The 13,599-nt window shown below is 41.2% G+C and overlaps 1 protein-coding gene across 14 annotated transcripts in view; it reads left to right on the forward strand.

The window, feature by feature from the left end:
• The window catches only part of SVIL (supervillin), a 265,091-nt gene that overhangs the window by 71,217 nt on the left and 180,275 nt on the right, over positions 1-13,599 (forward strand). For 6 of the 14 annotated variants that reach the window (XM_059712055.1, XM_059712012.1, XM_059712026.1 and 3 more), the window contains exon 3: positions 9,191-9,289. The gene's annotated coding sequence lies outside the window, so the exon portion shown is untranslated. Of the gene's footprint in view, positions 1-9,156; positions 9,290-13,599 lie in introns of those variants that run through there. The other 8 variants (XM_059711992.1, XM_059712094.1, XM_059712036.1 and 5 more) reach the window with 3 other exon arrangements.

Genomic DNA, 13,599 nt, shown 5'->3' on the forward strand with positions numbered 1-13,599 from the left:
TGGTGACTTCGAATAGAACCCAAAGTCCTTCTTTGGTACAGGGCCTAAATGATCTAGGTTCAGCTATCTCTCACCAGCATTTCCAGGAACTCTTCTCTTCCCTCACTCCCTTCCAGCCACATGGCCACCGTGCTAGTCCCTTGGACATAGCAGTCACACTTCTATCTTAAGACTTGAGAATTTGCACTGGTTCTTTCCTCCTCCTGACACTCTCCCTCTGGTATTCACTAGCATTCTTCCCCAATTCTCCCAGAGCTATGCTCAAATGTTAGTACCTCAGAGATACCTGACCACTTTTTCTAAAATAAAAGCCCTCTCCAGTTCTTACTAACTGACATTCAGTCTATTATTGATCAGTTTATTTGTTCATTAATCTATTTATAATTTATCTGTCACTCCCAAGAAAATGTGAGCTCCATAATGATGGAAACACTGGCTTACCATTTTATCTTTTATGCTTAGCACACATAGCAATCAAGATGTACCTGCTCAGTTTTGAGTGAAGCAAAGAACCAGAACCATTCACATTGATTTTGGCCTGCATATGGAGACCAAATCACAGTGCAGTTATGTTGTTCAATCATAAATATGTTGTTTTTAAAATTTGCCTATCCTACTAAAGGTTTGCCATTCAGCAGTCAAGGTTTAGCTTAGATTTAGTTTCCTAAAGATTTCAGGAGTAACCTAGGTTTACCTTTGATGTAGTTTGGAGTCAGGATGGCAGTACCTGAACTTGGTAACTTAATGGTCTTATAGTGGCAGTCTGTGTGGACAAACAGCCATGGGAATCTTACTTGCCTTCTTTCCTGGGTGATTAGCAGGCACCTTTTTAGCACCAGGAGAAAGAGCCACATACTTGACTCTTTAATATAGAAGAGTTCCCATAATTATCTAAATACTCAGAGGTTACCTTAAGAAAGTGTATATGACTAAAGGAGCTTTTTTTAAAAAAATTAATTTTATTGTTTAAAGTATTACAAATAGTAGTACATATGTCTTCTTTTTTTCCCCATTGACCTCCCCCCGGACTCCCCTACCTTCCAGCATGTGCCCTCATAAAGGAGCTTTTATCCTACAAATGAGCAACCAATAATCTTCCTATAAATACTGTATGAGAAGAAAATGAAGGTAGGAGTTAATAGAAGAAATTGGATAAATGGTTTATAGAACCTTGTAGAAGATAAAATATCCCCATTCCATGAGATAATTTTGTTGGCACAATTGCTCTAAGTTAGTTTTAAAAATTCAGGTGTGCTGATTTTAATTTAAATACAGTAAAGTTCATTCTTTTTAAAAGTGTACAGCTGTGAGTTTTAATAAGTGCATTCAATTGTGCAGCCACCATAATCAAAATAAAAATTTCCTCCTGGCCGGCATGGCTCAGTGGTTGAGCATTGACCTATGAACCAGGAGGTCACAGTTCAATTCCCCATCAGGGCTCATGTCCGGGATTGTGGGCTCGATCCCCATTAGGGGGCATGCGGGAGGCAACCGATCAATGATTCTCTCATCATTGATGTTTCTGGCTCTCTCTCCCTCTCCCTTCCTCTCTGAAATAAAAAAATAAATATTTTAAATATATATATATATAAATTTCCATTACCCTAAATCATTCCTTGTGCCCCTTTAATCAGTTCCTCCACTCACGCCTTGGCAGCCACTGATCTGTTTCCTATCCTTATAGTTTTGCCTTTTCCAAAGTGTTCTGTAAATGAAACAAACATAACACTGTTTTGTTTGTAGCTTTTTGAATCTCACTTAGATTAATGCACTTGAGAGCCACCAATGTTGGATGTTACCAGTAGTTTGTTCCTTTTATTTCTGAACTAGAGGCCCAGTGCACAAAATTCATGCATGGGGGGAGGGATCCCTCAGCCCAATCTGCACTCTCTCTCAATCCGGGACCCCTTGGGGGATGTCCAACTGCTGGGTTAGGCCCGATCCCACAGGGATTAGGATCAGGCCTAAACTGGCAGTCAGACATCCCTCTTGCAATCTGGCACCACTGGCTCATAATCACTCTGCCTGCCTGCCTGCCTGATCACCCCTAACCACTCTGCCTGCCTGCCTGATCGCCCCTAACCACTCTGCCTGCCTACCTGATCTCCCCTAACCACTCTGTCTGCCTGATTGCCCCCAACCACTCTGCCTGCCTGCCTGCCTGATTGCCCCTAACCACTCTGCCTGCCTGCCTGATCACCCCTAACTGCTCGCCTGCCTGCCTGATTGCCCCCTAACCAGTCCCCTGCCAGCCTGATTGATGCCTAACTGCTCCCCTGCCAGCCTGATCGCCCACAACTGCCCTTCCCTGGCTGCGACCCACCTCCTCTTCCGGGACCCGCCTCCCCCACAAAAGACAGCAGAGACACCGGGACCAGCCTCCTCCATTCCATGCAGAGCCGTGGGACCCCCAGGCCTCACTGCACGGAGCAGCCACGGGACCCCCAGGCCTCACTGCACAGAGCGCCTCTGCTGTGCACATGGCCATCTTGTAGTGGCAGCCATATTGTGACAATGTCTGTGGGAGGGCCACCTCGGCTTTTATTAGTATAGATAAGAGAAAGCAGGTGAGAATGGCCCAGAGGCAGGCAGGACCTATCACCTCCTTACCTGTCAGGAGAGTTAAGCAGAGTATGTGTGACAGGGAACTCCACCCTAGTGCACACTGTTCTTATCAAATGCAACTCACATATCAATAGGTTGGGCTTTTTAATTTTGTGTTTGTTATTTGGTTGGGGAAAAAGAGCAAGACCTAGGATAATCTTCTTTTTGGGAAAACATGCACATGTGCACCCAGTAAAGAGCAATAGAAAATATTTATCTTCATCAAGCACTGAACTTCATGGATTTCAGAATTGTTGAAGTTTAAGGAGAATTGGAGAGAGTCATGGTGCTCCTTGAGGCACACTGTGAAATGTCCAGATATTGCATTCTGTTTTTTTTCTCTTACAGCTTAGGACATTATGTATTTTGGTATTATATATACTAATATATATGTATGTATGCATATTATATGTATGTATCTATATATATAATGTATGTATCATATGTGTATGTACAGTCCCCTCTTACCCACAGTTTTGCTTTCTGTGGTGTCAGTTACCTGTGGTCAACTGCATTCTGAAAATATTAAATGGAAAATTCCAGAAATCAACAGTTCAGAAGTTTTAAATTGTGTGCCGCTATTCTTAATAGAGTGATGAAATCTCATGCCATCCTGCTTGGTCCCATCCAGGACATGAATCACACTGTTTCCCAGCATCTCCATGCTGTGTATGCATCCTGCCCCTTAGTCAGCAGCCATCTTGGTTGTCAGATTGACTGTCCTGGAATCACAGTGCTTCTGTTCAAGTAACTCTTATTTTACTTAATAAAGTGGCCCCAAAGTATAAGAATAGTTTAAACTTTATCATAGTTATCTATGTACCGGGAAAAACAGGCATCCACTGGGGGTCTTGGAACATATCCCCCAAAGATAAGAAGGGTTGACTGTGTGTGTGTGTGTGTGTATATGTACAGACATATCTATCTATCTATCTATCTATCTATCTATCTATCTATCTATCGTCTGTCTGTCTGTCTGTCTGTCTATCTACCTACCTACCTACCTACCTACCTGTCTATACTTAATTACTAAGTATAAAGTTGGCTTTTTCAGTATGTCTTAGTTAGTTTGAGCTGCTATAACAAAATATCACAGACTGGTGGCTTAAAAAACATCTATTCATTTCTTACAGTACTAGAAATGGGGAACCCCAAGATCAAGGTGCTGGCAGATTCAATTACTAGTGAGGGCCCACTTCATGGTTTACAGCTAGCCACCCACTTGCTGTGCAATTACATGCTTCTTATGAGGTCACTAATCCCATCTTGAGGGCTCTACCTCATGCCTTAATCACCTCGAAAATGCCCCTGCCTCTTAATGTCATTACACTGGGAGTTAGGGTTTCATCAGATAAATTTTGGGGAGACACAAATGTTCAGTCCATAACACTATATTGTATGCTATCTATATATATAAAAGGCTAAGTGACTGACTGTCCATTAGTCTGACCATCCGACTGACCAACTGACCGGTACATATGATGTGCATTAGCAATTTAAAAATAAACGTTGACTCGCACATGCGCGATACATATAAAGCTCTCCCTGGCACCAGTTGCACATGTGTGTTTTGATCTGTCATTGTTGATCATGCAGTAACGTAATTACCACACGAATATTTCTTCTAATTAATTTCCTTTCACTGCACGAATCCATGCACCAGACCACTAGTAAATAATATAAAATCATATTCACAAGCACATAGATCTATCAGACAGCAAGCTGAATTTTTCTTCAGTGTTTGCTTACTACTTGTTTATTCATTTTGTGATTGCTATTAGGCAAGTAGTAGGACGCACCACTATTTTGAGAAAAAAATGAGAGGACTTAAAATCAAGAATTCTGCCCATTAATTTAACTTTCTACCTGTGATTTTGGGTAATACTCACCTCCTTTGAATTTTGAAGCATAAGACCTCCCAGGGTTTTTCCGGAGCATATTCGAAAATGTACAAGAACCTGTGCTGTAATGTGATATGCAGGAAGCTCACCCAATAGCAGCATAAAGGGGTGGTGGTGTGTCTGGATCTCACCAGGGAACATCGTGGTGCTTATTTTTATTTTATTATTTTTTAAATATATATTTTTATGTCAGAGAGGAAGGGAGAGGGAAAGATAGAAACATCAATGATGAGAGAGAATCATTGATTAGCTGCCTCCTGCATGCCCCCTACTGGGGATCAAGCCCACAACTTGGGCATGTGCCCTTGACCAGAATCAAATCCAGGACCTTTCAGTCTGCAGGCAGATGCTCTATCCACTGAGCCAAACCAGCTAGGGCTTGTGGTGCTTATTTTAACTATCTCTCCTTCTTGTGCCCCCACGTCAGTTGCTATTTTGATAGTGAACATGCTCCTGCAGCTAGTATGGTATGCTGATGGCCAGAAGCCCTCATGGTGGTGGTAGGGGGGAAGGCAATGAGTTACCCCTGTGCCCACTGACACCCCGTCACCATCTATTTGTTGAGCACTGGATTCATGCCTATGAAATAATAACAATATACAATACAAGATAAGAATCCTGCCTATAAAAACTCAGTCTTGTTTTAGGGAAAAAAATACATATGAAATACAGATAACTTTTAAGACAAGTCGAGTACAAAAAAGTTTTTACAGTCAAAATGTACATTGAAATGCACATTAATATACATTTAGTGAAGACTATCAACATTTATTTAGTAAAAAGTCGAGTATTTAGGAAAATATTCACTGTTCTGTGGATATTATCCTAATGTGTAAAAATATTACAATAATAATAGTTCCAGGTCACAAAAATCTCCTATAAATTTCTTGATAAATAAAATGGGTATTAATACTCTTAAAATGTTCTACTATTTGTTTTATTTCAGGCTTTTTGCAACCTCCCCCCAAATCTTAAAATGAAGCCTAGGCAGTTTAGTGTGTCATTGAGAGCTGTCCTTTCCTCTTTCTCAAGGTGCTGTAGTGGGCCCAGTGGTCTTTGAACGGGGTCCCTCCCCTTTGGTGTCCTGTTGCCCTGTCTCCTACAGCATCTTCCCGCTGTTGTCATTGTTCATTTGCCTCTAATCTTGGCTTCTATACATGACAGTCTAGTCACTTGCTAATAGTTTTCTCATCAAGTTGTGTGGCCCAATAATGAATGCTAGCAGAGTGACTGACACCTGGCCACCAATACAGTAAGTACATGTCTGAGGGGTGATGGAATGGGGCTGTCCCCACACTGGTACAGACCTATGGTGACATCTTTAGGCTATTGTGTGTTTCCAGTCAATAGATATCTTCTACTAGGTATGTGGTTTTGTTCACTTTAAGGTATTTTATTGTGTGTTCTTTTTTTAAAAACAAATGTTCAAATAATCACGATTGATTGATTTACTTATTTATTTATTGCTATGGCTAGTCCAACCCTGGACTTCCTTTCCTTAACTATATGGTCATTATAATCAGACTAGAGGCCCGATGCATGAAAATCATGCAAGAGTAGGCCTTCGCAGCCACGGTAGCTGCCTTGATCCCTCCCTCGCAGCTGCGGCTGCCTGGATCCCTTGATCCCGCAGCTGCAGCCCTGGCGTCCAGTCTAATTAGCATATTACGCTTATATTATTCTATATAATAAAAGGCTAATATGCAAATAGACCAAACCGTGGAACAACCAAACAACCAGTCGCTATGACGTACGCTGACCACCAGGGGGCACGCGTGGAACATGGTGGGCATCAGTAGCAGGCAGCAGAGCACAGAACACAGTGGGATGGTGGAGCAGGTGAGCGGGAATGCCAGACCAAGGTGAGGCGCTAGTCGCTGTCATTGGGGCGAGCCTCTGGTGGTTACTTAAAATTCTTTGCTCCCATACGCCGTGGTCTCTCCCGGTGCTTGCACCTGCTGCCGGTGCTGGTCCCGCTCGCACCCACAGCCAGCACTGGAGTGCCCCTTGCACCTGCTGCCGGTGCCCGGCACCAGTCCCAATCATTCTGCACCATCAGCGGGTATGGGCGGCGGCTGCCAGCCCCGATCGCCCTTGAGGGCTTCTCCACCTGCCCCTGCTCCTGAGGGGCAATTGGGGCAGCAGCTGCCACTCGCACCCGCTGACAGCACCAGCCCCGCTCACACCCGCTGCTGGCCCGGCCCCAATCGCTCTGCACCGTCAATAGGTGTGAGCGGGTCCAGCGCTGTCAGCATGTGGGAGCAGCAGCACAGTGGGAGCGGGGCTGCTGGCAGACAGGGAACGGGAGCCACCTGTGGCAGGACAGGCTGGGCGGAGGCGCGGAGAATGGGCTGAGACCCGCTCCTGTGCCCACTGCAGCCTCACAGCCCACAGTTCCTTTCAAGGTGCACTGGGCCCCTAGTTATAGATATTTGGCATGGATTCAGGAGAGAAGAAGGTCTCTGAGGAAGAAGTTGGACAGTCAGGGAAAGCCACATGGAAACTGGAGATACTTGTGCTGAATCCTGAAATGTGTCTTGAGATTCATATGAAATTAGGGAGGAAATGCCCATGGCTCAGGGAATTAGTGCTCATGGCTCTGGAAAGATATCTTGAAGGACTTCCTTTCCTTACTCTAGGCATCTAGGGAAAGAAGGGAAAAGGCAGCCCCAGTAAGAATTAGGCCTCGTACCTAGGGTCTATAAGAAGACCTTTGGACATCTGGTGGAGTGGGGACAAGACCTTTCCAGTGCTCTGGACTTGGGGCCACCTGGCCCTGTAATAGTTAAGTAATATGTGAGTAAAACACTGGAAAAGGCCCTTCGCTGTGGGCACCTTCATGGGCATCTCCTGTCAAACCTAAGTCTTTTGAAGGTAAAAGTATGTCTTTCTTTGTCATGTCTTCCCTCTAGATGCAGTTGGTCTAGAATTAGTCACAAAGTGTGTCCAAGTTTTTGCATAGGGATAGTTCATCTTCTGAAAGTCAAGCGTAAAGTTTATTGTTTACCCTGAAGAAATAGCTTTAGAAAGGTGGAGAGAGGCCTGGAGAGATACAAGGTCTTAAAGGTTTGACCTTGAGGTGAGCTCCTCTGCCTCTGCACCAGCCATATTGGTTTTTCTTTCCCAAAGCCCTATTTTCCTTGGAGTTTTTTTCTGCTTTTTTACAGTTTTAACTAACTTTAATAAACATCAACCTGCCACTTAATTTGATCCTTTCCTGATTGTGGTCTTGCTCTTTTCTTTTTCCCAAGGTATCTTGAGTATATTAAAACTGATTTATTGTTTTGTTTTCTGCAAGTGTCTTTATTCTGCAGTTTTATTATATAGAGACAGGTTTTCCCATTGTCTTTGGGATAACCAGATTCCTGGAACTAAAGTTTCAGGTACAGGCCTTTCAAACTTCTTCTGGGTCCTGGAGCTCTTGATCTCCACTAGATTTTCTTCTTTCAGACTGACAGATGTAGAGCCCCAAGGAGACTGTTCTGCACACTCAAGTTAGAGAAGCCTGGTCTCCAGGGTGATTAAGGGAGGGGCCAAGGCCTGTGCCCCACAGATGACCCACCAGTGTGCCAGAGCCTAGGCTGAGCTGGGAGCTTTCTCAGAAGAGGGCGTGGTGTGGATTCCTCCCTGCCCTTGCCACTTGGCTTCTTTTGGTTCCCCAGCATTTTCTCCTTTTGAATACTTTCATCTTTTCTTTCTTTTGTGGCCAATACAGAAAGAGGTTTTCCTTTTTCAAAGCAGGCAAATTCTTCCCCAGCTTAGTATCCTTAGGAGGAGTCCTAGAGGAAATAGAGGCTTAAATTGGTCTAGCCCAGTTTACAAGGCTGCAAAGCTTTTTAGTAATAAATAGATTTATGGGGAAGGAGGGAAAATGATTTTATTTTTGTCACAAAAATTAACCTACTTAAACCCAATAGTTGGTCTATGTTTATCACAACCACCTATATGGTTTCTAGTCATGAGTTCATGGCTGTCTGAATGTCACCAGCAGTGATGTCAATAATGTGGGGTGGGGCGGGGGGTTGCTTTGTGGGAACTTCACATGGGTCAGCTCCTCTCTTCTTCGTCAACACCACAGGCTGTTTTCCTTATAAGCTGCCTCAGCCTGGAGATGAACCTCATTCTTGCAATACAAGATAAGATAGGCTCTGACACCATGCCTCCCCTATGCTGCTAAAAACTGAGAACTGATCCCACTTCTGGTCCTTTACAGTGTTGGTGTGTCACTGGCTGCTGTCCAGTTTAGGGTCCTCTGTGCTTGACCAAACTCTTTCCTAAGATGACTTTTTCAAAAGGCACTACAAGCAAGTTCTGAATAAATATGGGGAGGAGATAGGAAGAAGCGCCTAAGTAGCATAAAATCAAATATTTCCCAAAGCCAACCCTAACCTCTTAACCAGCTAACCAACTAATAAACCCAGGGGCTTTCTTCTGAGGTCCAGGATCTTAGCTGTAGCCTTGCTTGTGTTCAAATTATTTTTATGAGGTTTAAAAAGATATGGTAACCACTGCCTATAATTTGTAGTTGCTGATGAAAAGAAATAATTGAAAGGGAGAAAGCTCTTTAGAAGCAGAAATTTAATCACAGGAGTATATCCTGCTTTGTTCATACATGTGGTTGTCTTATATTATTTGCTATTTTCTTTTTCAGATTTCAAAGTGGAAATTTGTCTTCCTTTTCAGAGAGAGTTAGAGTACATAACCTTGAAGACTCAGAGAGCTGAGATAGGAAGATTTTGAAGTTGTCCTACATTTAAAGCCATGATTTAAATATTGGCATTGCGGTAAGTATTTAGGAAAGAAATAAAACAGTTTTGTGGTTAACACACCATTGGTTTTTGCCTGCATTCTGAGAATAGTTAAAAATACATTATGAAGGGTCAATTTGTTTGAATCAGATTCAGCAAAATAGAGCTGTGAGAAAATTAAAGCCACTTCTGTGATTGGGATTTTCTTTTTGAACTGAGCTGTGACTATGAGAGAAATTTCATGGACTCCATGGGTGTGTGTAGTCACCAGTGTTTACCAGAGTCCTATGGAACTCTTTTCTTAAGGATCATCTTGAGACCAGTGTCCCATTTGATCATTAAACAAATGAGAGCAGATCCAGCCACTAAAAGGGAAGCAGAAGCTTCCTTCCATCAACTCTTCTATCTGAATTGCCTCTCTGGTGCAGTATTTCTCAAAGTGTGTTCCCTAGATTATTGGTGCAGTGAGGACAGGGGTAGGATGATAGGTCTGTGCTCAAATGAGTTTGGAAAACATGGGGTAAAGCTAAACAATCTTCCTTACTGAAGGATTGCAAAAACAAGTGAGCCTTATGAAACTCCATGGGTGTGTGTAGTTGTCAGTGCTTACCAGAGTCCTGTGGAACTCTTTTCTCATGGGTCATCTTGAGACCCCTGTTCCATTCATTAAACAAACTAGAGGCCCATTGCACAAAATTCGTGCACTAGTAGGGTCCCTAGTGGCTGCTGGCTGCCAGCTGGGGCCTCCTTCCCTTCCCCCAGCCACCTGCTGCCTCCCTCAATTCGCCCCCCCTCCCACCAGCCCTACCCCCTGGTTGAATTCCCAGAAGAACTCCCAGTTGAGGGGACAATTTGCATACTACGCTTTTATTATATAGGATTATTGAACACCAGCCAGGTATGGTGTTAGATTCTAAAAATAGGACAATAAATAAGATTGGCAATGTTTGTGTATAGATAGTAAGGTAAGAAGTAAGTAAGAACAATTATTGATAGGCATGATAATATATTTAAGGGAATGGTCTGGGGAGCTAGGGAGCCTGGATTTTAATCCTGAGTCTGCCACTTATAAACTGCATGACCTTGAACAAGACTAATTTCCACACCCATAAATTGGTGATAATACCACCTACCTAGTAAGGTTGTTGTGAGGGTTAAAATGATAAATATGTATTGGCAATTACTAAACCTTGTACAAGTGTTATCAAAATTTGTGCTCACAATAATAATGGCTGAATGTTCTGAAGATTATATGATAGACTAGGTAAGAGATAATGGTGGATGGGAACTTTTGAATACGATGGTCCAGGACTGTCCAGATTTAGATACCTGTAAATATGAGAAATATGAGCTATGGCAATAGTATAGAGAGACATTTACAGGGAAAAACAAGTACAAGGGTCTATATTTTATGTAGAGAAAGCATCTGACAAAATCCAATACCTCTTCATGATAAAAAAAAAGAAAAGAAACCCACGAAACAACAGCAACAAATAGGAATGAAGGGGACATTTTTAACCCGAGAAAGGGGACCTGTGAAAAACTCATAGCTAGCATCATGCTTCATTGTGAAGGACTAAAAGCTTTCCTCAGAAGATCAGGAACAAGACAGATGTCCAGCGTCATCACTGCTATTCAGTATGGTACTACTGCGTTCTAGCCAGGATCATTAGGAACAAATATGGAATAAAAGATTTCTAGATTGGGAGACCAGTTTACTTTTCTATAAAACTATATTTGCAGATGACATGATCTTGTATATGGAAAATCCACTAAACTATTAGAACTGATAAACAAGTAAAGATAGGTTGCAGGATACAAATTTTAATTGTTGTGCTGACCACTTATAATGAATCTCTGAAATGATTAAGAAAATAATTTCTTTTACAATAATATGAAAAATAATAAAGTGCTTAGAAATAAATGTAACTTAAAAAGTATAAAACATATTCTTAAAATTATAAAACATTTATGAAAGATTTGTGAAAATCTAAATAAATGGAAAAAAACATTCCATGTATATGGACCAAAAGACTTAATATTGTTCAAATGGAAATATTTCCTAAATTGATCTATACATTCAATACAATCTCTATAAAAATCTCAGTTGGATTCTTTGCAGAAATTGAAAAAGCTCATTCTAAAATTTATATAAAAATTTAAGGGACCCACAATAACCCAGACAATCTTGAAACATAGCAAAATTGAAAGACTCACACTTCCCGATTTCAAAATTTAACACAAAGCCACAGTAATCAAGACAGTGTGGTACTGGCATAAGGATAGGCATATAGATCTTTGGAATAGAGTTAATAGACCAGAAATAAAACTCTACATTTATGATAATTGATTTTTAAAAAAATGTTCCAAGAGAATTCAATGGGAAAAGGATAGTCTCTTCAACAAATGGTTCTGGGACAAGTGGATATCCACATGGAAAAGAATGAATTAGACCTGTACCTCACACTGTATCCAAAATATATCAAAGACCTAAATGTGAGCGCTAAAACCATAAAACTTTTGGAAAACAATATCGGTGTTAATCTTCATAACTTTTGCTTAGGCAATGATTTTTAGTTATAACACCAAAAGCACAAGTGACAAAAAACATAGATAAGTTGGACTTCAACAAAATAAAAACTTTTGTGTATCAAAAGTCGTTATCAAGAGAGTAGAAAGACAATGCACAGAGTAGGGGAAAATATTTGCAAATCATATAATCTGATAAGAAACTTGTATCTAGAATATATAAATAACTCTTACAACTCAGCTGTATTCTTACAGTTTAAAAATAGGCAAAGATTGCCCAGCCTGTGTGGCTCAGTGGTTGAGTGTTGACCTCTGAACCAGGAGGTCATGGTTTGATTCCAGGTCAGGACACATGCCCGGGTTGCAGGCTCGATCCCCACAGGATTCCCACTGTAGGGTGTTCAGGAGGCAGCCGATCAATGATTCTCTCTCATCACTGATGTTTCTCTCTCTCCCTCCCTTCCTCTCTGAAATGAATAAAAATATCTATAATAATAAAAGCGTTATATGCTAATTAGACCAGATGTCCTTCTGGACGAAGCTGGAGCTGCAAGGGAAGCCCCGGTCCCGAGTGCCGGAGGAAAGCAGGCACCGGCAGCTGGGAGAAGGAAGGCTTACTCTTGCACAAATTTCTTGCATCGGGCCTTTAGTATTTAAATAAAGAAATAAATTTAAAAAAATAGGCAAAGATCTGACTAGACATTTTTTCAAAGAAGATATGCAAATGAACAATAAATACATGAGAAGATTCTCAATAACTAGTCATCAGGGAAATACAAATCAGAATCACAATACTATTTCATTCCGTTATGAAAGAAAGACAGTAACAAGTGTTGGTGAGGATATGGAGAAACTGAAACTCATACACTAGTAGTAGAAAGGCAAAGTCCAGAGAAGCTGCTTTGGAAAATGGTCTGGCAGTTCCTCAGACAGGAAAATATAGAGGTACTGTATGATGTGGCATATCCACTCCTAGATATGTACCCAAGAGGAAGAAAACGTATGTCTATACGAAAATGCAGATGTTTGTAGCAGTATTATTTTAATTATCAAAGAATGCAAACAATCCAAATGACCATCAAATTGATGAATGGACTAAGAAAATGTTGTATGTCCATATGATAGGATATTATTTGGCTATAAAAAGAAATGGAGAATTGATGCATGGTACAACATTGATGAATCTTGAAAATAACGCTAAATGAAAGAAGCCAGACACAAAAGACCACCTATTACATGATTCCATTTATATAAAATTTCCAGAACAGGCAAATTGGCCATAGAAATAGAAAGTAGATTAATGGTTGCCTAGAACTGAACTGGAGTGTGCCTAGGTGGAAATTGAGAGTGAGTGCTAAAGGGTACATGATTTCTTTTGGGGTGACAAAAATGTCTAAAATCGCTTTGTTAATGATTATACAACTCTATGAATATATTAAAACCATTGAATTGTATACTTTAAATTGGCAAATTGTCTGGTGTATGAATTATGTATCAATAAAGCTGTTGTATACATAAAACAGGATATGCTTTGCAGGTGTAACTGCCAGCAGTTGGTGATAGATGAGATATGGGAGCAAGGACTAAGGAGGAATTAAAAATGACCCATAAATCTTGTCCATGACAACTTCTGAAAAGGAGAGGAAAGACTGGGAGTTGTTCTTGTTTTTTGAGGGTTTTGGTTTTTAAATGGGGAGGGCCAGCTTTGAGAATCCAGAGTTTTATTGTGGTCATACTAAGATTGAGTCCTTGTTAAATATCCAATTAGAGATTTTAAGTAGACAGTTGAGCATGCACCTGTAACTCATAGAAACAAT

The sequence above is a fragment of the Myotis daubentonii genome, chromosome 1, assembly GCF_963259705.1.
Source record: "Myotis daubentonii chromosome 1, mMyoDau2.1, whole genome shotgun sequence".
Lineage (NCBI taxonomy): Eukaryota > Metazoa > Chordata > Mammalia > Chiroptera > Vespertilionidae > Myotis > Myotis daubentonii.